Here is a 13,182-nt window from a genome sequence, read left to right on the forward strand (position 1 = left end):
GAGGCCAAAGAAGACGGAGTCAATGAATGCATGCATTGAAAACCCCTTACAAGAGCCTATAAACAATTCAATGGAGTATAAGTGGAGCAATCACTTCTTTAAAAATACCTATTTTTCCTTTCTTACAGAAATCAAATTCAATACTTGGGGGACCAATAGAAGGATGTGAATGGGTGAGGGGTTTTCATAGAATTAAGGATTAGTTGGGGGAGGGGGACACAAAGACAAAACCCTACACTCCTCGTCCTCCCCCCTCCTTCCTCTTCATAGTCCTCGTGTTCAACCCGCTCCTACTGAACCCCTCCCAGATAAGATAAGACTCAAGAGGAGGCACAATCTATATTACAATGTTCAAGTGGCATCACATTTCAAAATGCCCTTAAAAACAATTCCATAAAAGACTCATAAGGATAACTATGCCAAATACCAATAAAAGAATACATAAAAGCAAGAAAATGTGGTTTGATTCTACTTTTAAAGTCGAAGTGATCCACCACTAAGGGGCAAGCGGGTGAGTTTCAATTGTTAACATCAGAATGACCCCTTCAAGGTATTAATGACACAAAGAAGACACACTAACCATTCTAACATCCCAAAAGCTCGGAGAGAGAGATACAGAGAGAGAGAGAGAGAGAGAGAGAGAGAGAGAGAGAGGGCAGGGGGGGGAGGGGAGGGGGGGATAGATGGATGGATCTACAACCTACCCACTAAAGTTTCATCATAGAAAATGTTACTTGAAGTCTTAGTGTTCTTTGGTCACTTCCCAAGAAAGCTAGACTCATGGTTGGCATGCATATTGTTAGCCAATGCTACCCTACAAAATGTAGCTTGTGTTATTAACTAGTGTTTGGGCATTAATTGATCTTTGTTGGTTCTAAGTATATTTTATCACTAAATGAAATGTATTATCATTATTATCCCCACACACTAGTAGCAAGTACTTGCACCACCTCATAGCTACCCAAATCAATCATCTCATTCATATAATGAGCATGCAATATCCCCCCCCACTCAACAACTACTTTTAGCATGCCCTAGACCTAAGATTTCCATGGTAGGGCCATCGAATAATTCCACCCTTATTTTAATTATTTCACTCACCACCACTGATTGTGCTTGGTACATGCACATGTCTCAAGGTTGTTTCCGACTATGAGAAGGTAAGTTGACTGTCTTGATACCATGGAAGGGATTACATGAAAAATTCATTTTGTACAACCATAAAAGCTAAGTACTTAAAACATGCAATAAATGGAGATAAAGATAATGATCCCCTTCTAAACCCTTGGATGTATTCCTATTTTAATAAGCCAAATTTCGGCCCTATTTCACAAAAAAAAGAACCTACTCGTTTCACGGACATTGTGCGACTCTTTTAAAGTAGTATAGCATGGGCCTCGACCAACCTCACATAGTAAATTTGGCTTTTGTACCTAGGAGTCCCTATTTGTAAGGAATGGTTAAAGCACTCAATACCATACACCCCTATCCTTGTTCATTTGAGCTCTTTCACATTGTTGTCACTACCCTACAATCACCCCTCTTGTGTCATTTTCTTTTCTATGCCTTTACTTTGCAACCTTAGTTCATCATATTTCCCTTTCTACCATGAAACCCATGCCCTAATTGTCTTTTAAATAAATTATGCACTAAAGCATATGCATGTTATTCTTGCACATCTATGCTCATCAAAATTTCCCACTAAGTTGCCAATTTCTACCTCAATGACTCTTTGCATAGGATTTCTACTAAAAATTTAGATTAAAAAGGTCACTTCAAATCATAGATATCACTCACTATGTGGAGTATTAATCATAAGTTTAACATTAATAAAGAAAAATAGTCATGGTGCTATCTTTTATCAAGGATATGCCTAGCTTCTTGAGTAAATGACATCTCTATTTTTGCCTTCCATTTTACCTTACAATTAATTATGAGCATTTATCAATCTTTTTTTGCTCATTCACTTTGTGGTGTGGTCTCACTGCACCTTATCCCTCTCAAGAATTCCAAACAACTCACATAAGCACTCAATGGACACAATGAAGATAGTATTACTCATAAAAAGGAGATGAAGGGGACAAATCACAACTATGGACACGATGAAGACTCTATTACTCAATGATAGGAGGTGAGGGGGAGGGGGAGGGACCCTTGTTTAATGAGTCTAGGTGTCCATGAAACGCTCAAAAACTAGCTATAATGGATAAGATGTCCACACTAAGAACCCTTTACTACAATGTCCCTCACTATGGGCTAACAAAAAAGAGTAATATTTGAAGTTACAAAGAGAAAACTAGTTCTAGTGAGAGAATATAACTAGAGTTGCATGACGGGATGACTCTTTAGCATAAAACATAGAAAGACTATGGATTCATGAGCATTTAGCAAAAAATGTAGATGCCATTTCTCAAGGACCTTGTCAAAGACTTCAAACCAATTTGACTTAGGCTATTTCTTCAAACTTCATAGTTGCTTTTATTGCTACAAGTTGTGTATTTATGTCTTTGATCCTTACATAGGCATGAGCAATTTCATGTGTTGAAAGTTTGATTTCTTACTGTCAAGATTCTAGAAGTATTCTTTATGGATCACGCCACATGTTGGGAGTGGGGGAGACCCCCCCCCCCAAAAAAAACATGGGATGGGCCAATGTTAGAGGGGGAAGGGGGGGGGGGGGGGGCTACTCTCTCTCTCCCCACTTCCCCCTCTCCCAACTCCCCCCTCCCTTGCCGTCCCTCTCCCCTCCTCTCTGCTACCCACTCCCCCCCCAACATGTGGTGCACACCACATATTGAGGGGGGGGGGGGGAGAGTAGGGAAAGGGAGAGGCAAGAGGAGGGAGAGGAGGAAAGGGGAGAGCAGAGAGGAGGAAAAAGGCATAGGTGGAGGAGGGAAAGGGATAGGAGGGGAAGGGAGTGACGTGAGAGAGATGAGGTGAGGGGAGAGGCAACATGAGAGAGAGAGAGAGAGAGAGAGAGAGAGAGAGAGAGAGAGAGAGAGAGAGAGAGAGAGGTGGGGAGGGGAGATGAGGGGAGGGGAGAGGTGATGAGAGAGAGAGGGGGGGGAAGGAGAGAGGTGATTTGAGAGAGATAGAGAGAGGAGGGGAGAGGAGAGGCAAAGAGAGAGAGAGAGAGAGAGAGAGAGAGACAGAGAGAGGGGGGGGGGGAGGGGAAAGGTGATATGAGGTGATGAGAGGAGAGAGAGGAGGGGAGGGGTTGGGAGATGTGATCGACGTGATAGAGAGGAGGGGAGCAGAGAGGGGTGGGGAGAGGGGAGGAGCGACATGAGAGAGAGGAAGGGAGAGGTGGGTGATAGGAGTTGAGAGAGACGAGGGAAGGGGGGGAGAGATTAGAGAGGGGGGGGAAGTCAAGGAGAGGAGAGAGAGGGATGCAACAAAGGGAGGATAGTTTCCCGCCATCCCTCTCTCCCCTCTCCTTGACTCCCCTCCCCTCTTCTCTCTTCCCCCTTCCCTCCTCTCTCTAAACTCCCATCACTCACCTATCCCCTTCTCTCTCTCTCTCATGTCCCCCCTTCCCCTCCCCTCCCCTCTCACCTTCCCTCCTTTCTCTCGCGTTTCTTAACTCTCCACTCCCCGCCCTTCCCCGCCTCTCCCTCTCTCTCATTGCCTCTCCTCTCCCCTCATCTCCTCTCTCTCTCTCTCTCTCTCTCTCTCTCTCTCTCATGTTGCTCACCTCTCCCCTCCCTCTCTCTCTCTCTCTCTCTCTCTCTCTCTCTCTCTCTCTCTCTCACGTTGCTCACCTCTCCCCTCCCCTCCCCTCCTCTCCCTTTCCCTCCTCCTCCTCTCCCTCTCCCCTATTGTCTCCTCTCCCCTCTCCTCCTCTCCCTCCTCTTGCTTCTCCCTTTCTCTATTCGCCCCCCCCCCCCTTTCTCAACATCTAGCATGCACCACATATTGGGGGGAGGAGGGGCTTCCCCCCTCGCCCCATGGCTCACGCCACATGTTAGGGAGGGAGGGGGGGTTAGGGAGGAGGCTCCCCCTTTCCTAACATGTGGAGTGAGCCATATGTTGGGGGGAGGGGGGGCAACATATGGCTCATGCCACATGTTGGGAGGGGGGAAGCACCCCCCCTCTCCCCTTAAACATGTGGCATGAGCCATATGTTGGGGGGGGGGGGGGATTTGCTTTCTCTTCCCACTTTCACCTCTCCTTCTCCCTCTCCCTCTTCTAACTCCCCGCTCCCTCACCTTTCCTCTTTCTTTCCTCTCCTTTTCGCTCCCCAATTTCCCTCTCCCTACTTCCCCCTCACTCCCTCCCTCTTCCCCTTATTATACCCAGATGTGTGGGGGAGACCACCCAAAAAAAGGAAATTTTAAGTTTTTTCACATTTGTATGTTTTAACCAAATCTATACCCAAAAATGAGTGTTATCAAAACATGTCCCATTTTGATTTTTTAAACCAAATAAATTGCAAGAAATGAGGGGTTTTCCAAAAAAGTTTCTAGATTTTTTAAATTTTTAAATTTTTGTCCCTAAAAACATATTTTCACATCTTTTTTTTTTCCCATTTTATACCTCAAAATGGGGTTTTTTAGATTGTTCACATTTTGATTTTTTTAAAGAAATTAACATTAAAAAATGGGAGTTTTTCAAAAAATGCTTGTAGAATTTGATTTGTCTTCTAATTTTATACCATTAAATTAGGGTTTAGGGTTTAGATCTTAAACAAAGTAACTTATTTTTTATTTTAGGGTTTAGGGTTTGGCTTTTAGGATTGAGGGTTTAGCTAGGGTTTAGAGTTTAGCCTTTATGGTTTAGGGTTTAAGTATAGGATTTAGGGTTCAGGGATTAGGGTTTAGGTAAGACAAGAAGGGAATATGCATGTCCAACCATGCAAATGATATCCAATGGGTATGTCGCTTTGCATATGCCTTAATCTTACTCATATTAAGGCTTTTTTAAAGTATCATGTCCATCAAAGATGCATACATAGGCTCAAAGTACATTGATGCATGATTCATGGTAATGAACTAGAAAATATGCATGTCCAACCATGCAAATAATATCTAATGGGTATGATAGCTTGTACAGCCCTTAATCTCACATTTACTACTCAATTAATAAACAATAAGATTAATTAGTACATAGATAAGAAATAATTTAATAAATAATTAAGGAGGTATTTAAGAACAAAAAGTATTTAATATTCATAGATCAAAAAATTGTTGGAGCTGCGGTGAGAGCTAAGGTTCCCCCCATGGATGCACGCTGCTCTTTTAGGAAAAGGTGTTATTGCATAACCATGCAGGCTAGCAGCAGTGATTGCGAGGGATGTGCGCGGATAGGTTAGTTGCAACAGTTGGTGGTTCAGGCCTTCAAGTGGTTCAGGTCTTCAACGGTCTCTAACCGAGTCAGTTCTTGTACACATGCTATTACTAGCATTCTGTCTCTATTCTTTCCATGTTATATGAGCTCTTGCTCCGAGATGTACAGAGTTACAGAGTATTGTGATCATCTTATCATGTTCTTTGTATTCTTTCGGTAGAAGTTGCACTGTTTATTCATTTGTATTTCCCCGTAGCGTCTGCGCTGTATTATGACGCTACACATTGGCGATCACGATGTGCATTCTTAGTATGCACGAAAGGAATTCACGATTTGGTGAGTAACCTACTTCTAGTAGGGTGTTTGCGAGCCCATGTCATACTCTCCCTAATGCAATTGTGGAGGCACGTCGCATGGAAGGTTGTGCACATCGGCACGCACTCAGGCAGTGTTGCAAGAGGAGATTGCAGCGGTGAGGCGTCACATTTGCAAATTTTGAGATGAGCTCCATCAGATGCAAACAGACCCACAACATCCTGCTTATGGTCAGGCAAGTGCCAAAATCGCTGTGAAGAACCTGATCTAGTGGTCTTGGGAGCACATTTTGCACTTGTTATCTGCACAACTGGTAGACATGCATGCGAACACGTTCACAGGGTCCTCCTAATCCTTTGACACCAACGACACAATTACGATGAAGGAGGAGTGACCTACGGATGGCTTTGGCTACAATGGATCGGACACAAACGGGACTCGTGGTGGTCGTGGCACAAGCGGTGCGAGTGGGAGAGGCTCTGCATGGCAGAGTGGCCAAGAAACATAAGTCCTCAAAAAGCAAAGCCAAGAAGAAATCAGTGAAATCTAAGAAGTTAGATGATATCAATCAATATTTGGAAGATGACAATTCCGAAGAGATCCCTGAAGAAACCAGTACTAAGGAGTTCGACTCGGAAGCGGAGAATAAGACCCGGAAAGCCTCGAAAGGGGGAAAGGTCACTCTACGGGCTTCCAGAGATGGATTGGTTGTCAAAGGTTTGAAAGGCTTATGGTGCACTCACTACCGGAATCCAGGACATTTAGCAATGGAGTGTGCCCTCAATGAGAAATGGTGTATGATCTACTTGACCAACACCCACAACACAGTGGGGTGCCACTATAACAGTCGCAGCAACCAACGCGCAATTGGTCAATTGTAATGGCCTGATTCTGCTGAGAAGGATCTCGACACATCCTACATGCAAGAGGAACACCCCCAATCGACATTCCTCTTGCCAAAATCAACCGAAAACATGCTTGTTCTGCTTGGGAGAAGGCCATTGGCGGAATGAATTCCTGGACACTCAAGAATGGGATTAACAATGATCAGAGCAGGAAAAGTTGATAGGGAAGATGCCGAGTACCTCCACGGTGCACATTGTGGAGGATTACCCGTCGGTATGCTTGGAAATTAGTATAATCACTCGTGTAGGTACAAAGCTATAGGGGATGACCACACAAAGAAAGGTGGCAAGTTGATGGCCAGTACAGGGGCAAGTGTGATGGCAAGTCCTAGATTTGGTGGCAGAGGAGCCACCCTTGATGAAGTCAGATGAGCCTGAAAAGGCACCCGAAGAATCATGCAAGGTGCACTTTGCGGAGCCGGTTGTTCAACTGGAGCCGAAGATTGCACAAGGAAAGTTCAAACTTCATTTACTAAGAAACAATCCAAAGGTTGTTGAAGCAGATCCACTATTGGTGGGCTAATCAAGCCAAGAAGCGGGCAACTTCTCCACAAAGGGAGCCAAGAATGGGATTCATTCTGGAAGAACCGATCCAGATTTTGATGGGTAGATTGCTCAACTTGGTACTCGGATTCCATCGTCAATTGTTGCACTCCCTCCACAAGGAGTCGGAGCCGAAAGAGGTGGATTTGCTGATTCTTCTTCGATACCGACAGTGTCTCTCATAGATATGAGAATTTTGGTGGTTAATGCAAAAGCACAAGGCCGGACATTTGAACAAGTTCTGGTGAACGAAGGTTTGGGAGTCAACATCGTCACACCTTAAAGACATGCCAGGAAATGGGATGGATCTCATGGGAACCGATGCCATTCCTAGTTCGCATGGTGGATCACCACCGAGTAGACCACTCGGGATCTTACGAGCAATGGTCTTGGAGGTTGCTGGCATTTTATTCGTGGTCTCATTTGTGGTACTACCAAAATGTCATCTCCGTGCGGAGAGGCAAGAAGAAGGTGTGGGTCGTAATGGGAGTGACAGCACCCTTGGTAGGTGTTGTATGACCAGTGTTGGCATAGACCATGAATATTGCTGATGGTCTGGAGGATGAGGAGGAGGAGGCATTCCTCAAAGCTAACCCTGGTCGTCCCGATATTCACAGTGGATGTGGAAGGCATTACGGAGCATTACTTGCATCAGAATTTTTTTGCGGGTTCCATCGACAAAGTCCAAGAGAAGGTGGTTGAGTAGCACAACAAGCGGCAGCCGACATGGATTTGCAAGATCTCCTATAGCAGCAGGAGTAGGAATTCAAGGAACAAATGAGCCGAATCACATAGGTGCAAGAAGATGTGTTGGATACGGTCTTTCTGGGGGATGATGGTGCATCCAAACCAATAAAAATTAGCATTTTGCTAATAGCCGAATTCCGAAGCGAATTGATAGCACTGCTAAAGGATTTCTCCAATGCATTTGCTTGGGACTATGCTGACATGAAGGGATTGGATAAAATTTTTTACCACCATCGGGTCAATTTGAGCCGGATGCGACTCCGACCAAGACACTGCGGTATTGCATGAATCCGCATGTGGCCAAACAAGTGCGAGAGGAGTTGGAGCGCATATAGAGGGTGAGATTCATAGCACCGATTGAGAATCTGGAGTGGATCTCACCTATTGTTATAGTCCCAAAGAAATATAAAAAATTACGTATTTGTGTGGATTATTGTAAGTTGAATGTGGCCATGGTACCAAACCCTTTCCTCTACCATACATGGATTTCATGCTGTGGATGAAGTGGTGGGTCATGAGGTGTGCTCATTTTTGGATGGGTATAGTGGATATAATCAAATTAGGATGGCTTTGGAAGACAAGCCAAAGATAGCATTCATCACGTCATAGGGAGTCTATGTGTGTACAGTCATCTGGTTCGGATTGCGGAATTCTCCCTCCACATTTCAAAGAGCAATGCATGAAATTTTTGGCTCATACTTGATGGAGTTCATGCGGATCTTCCTGGATGACCCCAACGTGTTTGAAACCTTCACCGAGCACCTGGAGCATTTGCGGAAGTGTTTCCAATGATGCAGGGAGGTGTCTTATAGTTTGAACCCCATGAAATGCGCATTCGTGGTATGTAGTGGGCGACTCTTGGGTCACATCATCTCGACGGAGGGAATTGCGATGGATCCAGACAAGGTGTCCATGATCATGCAAGCGCCTACAACAACGATGCCTAAATAGTGCTTGCAGTTCTTGGGGCAGATCCAATGGCACGACAGACATTTGTAGTTCCTAGCTCATATGGCGATTCCCTTGAATGCACTCACTCATGTGGAGCCGAAGGCAGTTTTGTGGATTGAGGAATGTGGCAAAGCATACCGACAACTCAAAATCTGACTCAAGACTCGATGGTGATTTCATGCTCGGATTGAGAGAGGGATGAAGAGACATCGGTGCATCACGTCTGAGGTTTCTGAGGAGGTGCAGATGAATGACAAGACTGGTGAACCGAACCAGCTACTACTACCTAACCAAGTGGACAAGGGGTGACATGTGAGATCTGAGACAAATCCCAAGATCTCCTGCCCTAATGACTCGCGTGTAAAACCTGAGGATTTTTTCTCGTATGTTGAGGCCCTGTCTAGTGTTCCCCAAGGAGGGTTTTCTCTGTTATCGGTTGTGGCTGTGGAAGCCTTTCTTAAGAAAGAACTGGAATGGAGAGCTAGGGAAATTGAGAGGAAGGGGCTTTTGGACAACGGCAAAGTGGATGGGGTGGTGTGCGAGGTCCCATTCAATTTGGTCAAGCCAGAGTTTGAAAGACTTGCCAGGGGAGGATTGTTTGTATTTTTGAGCACTGGGAGCAGCTCAGTTATGCTTTCACCCATTGTTTGGTATTCCATTAGGTATATATCGACCATTAAAAAGTATGGTAACGGTCGGTCTATACCGACCTTTTTTAAACCCACCGTAAGGACCGATGATTAGTGCACCGTGCACACTAAACATCGGTGCTTAATCATCAAAACAAGGCCTATGTGTAGTACTGAGCGCTTATAGGCATATGGCAATTTAAACTAAGGAACCACCTAGATCATGCTATTTTTTGAGTTTTATCCAACAAAAAGTTATAGAGCTAGAAAGATAAGCACTTCTTCTTTTTATAGCAAGGTGAAATTCCTTCTCAAAGTCAAAAGATATGGCCTCTAACATTCTTCATTGAGATAATAATAAAATCAATAGTTTAACGTGCAATATATTGATTTACCGTGCGATAACTGCTGTAGCCATGGTGTTGATTAAAATTTTCTACTATCCTGTTTTAATACACCCCTAAAATAATTTAAAAATGTTAAAAATGTTTTAATACAACGCATTGAAGCAAAGCTCAAAGATAGCTCCGAAGAGGCCTCCATTGAATGCAAGAACTAGAGTATTCAAAGGAGAATAATCTTGTTGGATCATGGCTAAGCAGCAAGATGGGAGTGGAACAACCAAAATAAATCTTGTATTTTATTCATGATAGAAGGCCAATATATAGGCACTTGATACATACATGAGACCCAAGCTCCACTAATTTCTCCATTGATTTCTCAATCAACATCTCTCAATCACACCACACTCCTAGATTCACTCATTCACAACCTACTAACTAACACATCATCAGTCACACCTAACTCAGGCACACCTATACACACACATGCATTCACACACTCACTCATGTGATCACACTCACAACCACAGACCTTGTAATCCTTGGTATTGACCCTAGTACATCAATTTATCCCATCATACCCCCCCACAAATTGATGACCTAGTAGTAGCCCATGGGAAACTTCATGGCTTGCCCACCTCTAGTGACAACACTCATGATCCCAACCTGGCACTCACTCTAGTTTGCATCAGTAGACTCATTTGGGCATCCTCACCCCAATAGGATCTCACTCTAACTTTGGTCTCTTGGTTTACAATTGCAAGACTGGACAATGACTATGCATGGGGAATTCTCATGGGTCTAACAAGATAAAATCTCAAACATGAGGCTAATAATGATTTAAGGGGGACATCCCAGGGCAGAGAACCTTTATTGACCAGAGACATAAACAAATAAGTTAAAAATGCAGGGAAATTCCCCCCCCTTGATGGAAATCTTCTTCTCGTGTCGTTTCCAAGCCACCATTGTATAAGACTGATAAACTTGCTTGTCCATTGCATTGTACTTGCCAATGTTGACGATGAAGCAAAGCTTTCCTTGTAGGCAAGGTCTTACCACATGGGCAGTGTCTAATGCCTTACAAGCTTTGACAAATAGACTCAAGAAAGTCGTGTCATGACATGATTATCTGTATTAGACCTAGTGGATCATTCTAGGGAATCTGGTGATTACCCTATGACTGTAACATTGTAAATTGGCCAATTTAATATAATATAATATGCATGCATGCATTAGGTCCTAGGATGGTTAGGAAAGGGTAGTATTGTGCATGGGTATTGCATTAATCAATGGTAGGCATAAAGAGTCATAGACTAAGGATAGAATAATGGTGTATGCCCAAGGGATGTGATCCCAAGAGACAAGAGGGTTGCACCCTCTCGTGTCATTCATGGTGTGTGAGTATGGGCATTTGCATGCATATGGATTATGGCTTGAGATAAAATACACTCACATGGGCACTCCTTCCACCCCATTTGGAGGGCCAATCTACCTCAATTTATGCATCATCTACACACACATGTGCATCCCTGCATTCAAGAATGTGACAAGTGGTATCAGAGCCAAGATCCTCTGACTGTGAGAGCCTGCCATGTGGAAGTTGCAACAGTTGTTGACATCGGCATGAAGTCATCAAGGAGAATCAAGAATCACCCATCAAGAAATGACTAGGGGGCTTCCCTTATCCTCTCTGAAAAAAATAAAAATATATGCTTTCTTCTTGCACACGAGTAGGCGAAATAGACATTCTTAATCATTAAGAAAGGGGGACGAGCCCACACCATCAATCATGGGCCTTTTGAGCCCTGGCTATAGCAGTTGCCTTAACTAAGGTGGCATTTAGTGTAGGCTACTGTGCGTGGCATCGCAGGGGAATAGCCGCCTCATTAACCCCCCGCCATTGCACAGTCCCAAACTCCCTACCACTTGTTGCCTGTGCTGGCAGTGCCCTGTGCACTACGTAGCCTGTGTGCCATGCGATCCATGCTGCAAACTACCCCAGCCCTACAATTGTCACCTTAACTAAGGCTACAGCTAACTATACGATGTGTGGCACATGCTATCGCACATAGCATGCACAACCTGTGAGCCGCACATGTGTCGTGTGGCACGCCATGGATAGCAATGACGGGCCCTTGCAACCCAGCCGCATGTTGACCCCACCAGCTACCTCTACCACCACCACCTCTATTGCCTCTTCCACCACTGCCTCTAACCCTCTATCGCCGTCTGCAACCCCGACAGCCACCTCTACCACCGCCGCCTGTGTCCCCTCTGTCGCTACCTATAGCCTGTCATCATTAAGGCCCTTCCCCTCTTTTGATTGTCATTCAGATTTTCCCCCCATATCAGAATTTTAAACTCCCCCCTCCCCTTATTTCCCTCTAAGGACCTTTTTCTTTATCCCCCTTGTTTCCCTCTAATTTCCCTTTTCTCTTCCCCCCCCCCCGCTTTGCAATTTTTATAAAAAAAAGAAAAGGAGGGGCCATTATACATCCCAAGAGTCGAAGAAGCACCTTTGAGTTGCGGCAAGGACGTGGAGTGGGTGCTTCATCGAATGGATAAGGGGAGTACCACTATTTTCCGCTCACATTAAATTCATTTTTCTATCACATTCAAATTCATTTCACACACTCGTAGCTCATCAACGAGTTTAAATTGAAAACTTGATTAGCTCCATTTGCATTTCCAAAACATGGACTATAATCAAGAATTCACACTTGAAAATGTTCCACAACTCACATTAAACCTCATGGGAACAACACCTTACACCCCCATCTACCAAAACATATTTGATCCATTAGCCGATAACCCTCAACCACCCACCAAGCCTCCACCAAAAATGCCATCACCACCACACTAGCCAAACAATGCAATCCAAGAATTTCTTCAAGGATTGTCAGCAATCATAAGTGATACAATTCAAAGAGAAATGCCCTTAAAAAGGAAATTATTTGAGAATCAAGCAGACCCTTTAGAAAACACTAAGAAAAGAAGGTTTGATCATAAGAAGTGGCTTGAGTTTCCAAAGTATGATGGGGCTAGGCATCTGGAGAAACACCTCGGTTGGATTAGACATTTCCAATTATGCTTTCTACAATTTGATCGCATAGAAAATGAGAAGTTAGCACTAGCTACTCTACATTTAGAGAGGGATGCACCACTTTGGTAGTCTGTACGCCAATCGAAAAGTAGTACAATCAAGGAGTGGTCTAAATTCTTGGAGGAATTAAAGATGACATTTCTCCCGCTTAAGTATAAGGAGGATCAAATGTCTAAATGGGAGAAACTACGACAACTTGATAGGGAGACAGTGAGTGAATACACAACAAAATTTTGGCATTTATCTCTAGAGTTCACAATGAAGACGGAAGATGAGAAATTATATTTGGGTCTTAGACCAAACATCCGACATGAGTTGGAACTCCTAAACCCAACTAAATTAAAGGATGCCATTAGATTGGC

This window comes from Dipteris shenzhenensis, chromosome 1, assembly GCF_047967505.1.
Source record: "Dipteris shenzhenensis isolate YYH24624 ecotype China chromosome 1, Dip_SZ_1.0, whole genome shotgun sequence".
Taxonomy (NCBI): Eukaryota; Viridiplantae; Streptophyta; class Polypodiopsida; order Gleicheniales; family Dipteridaceae; genus Dipteris; species Dipteris shenzhenensis.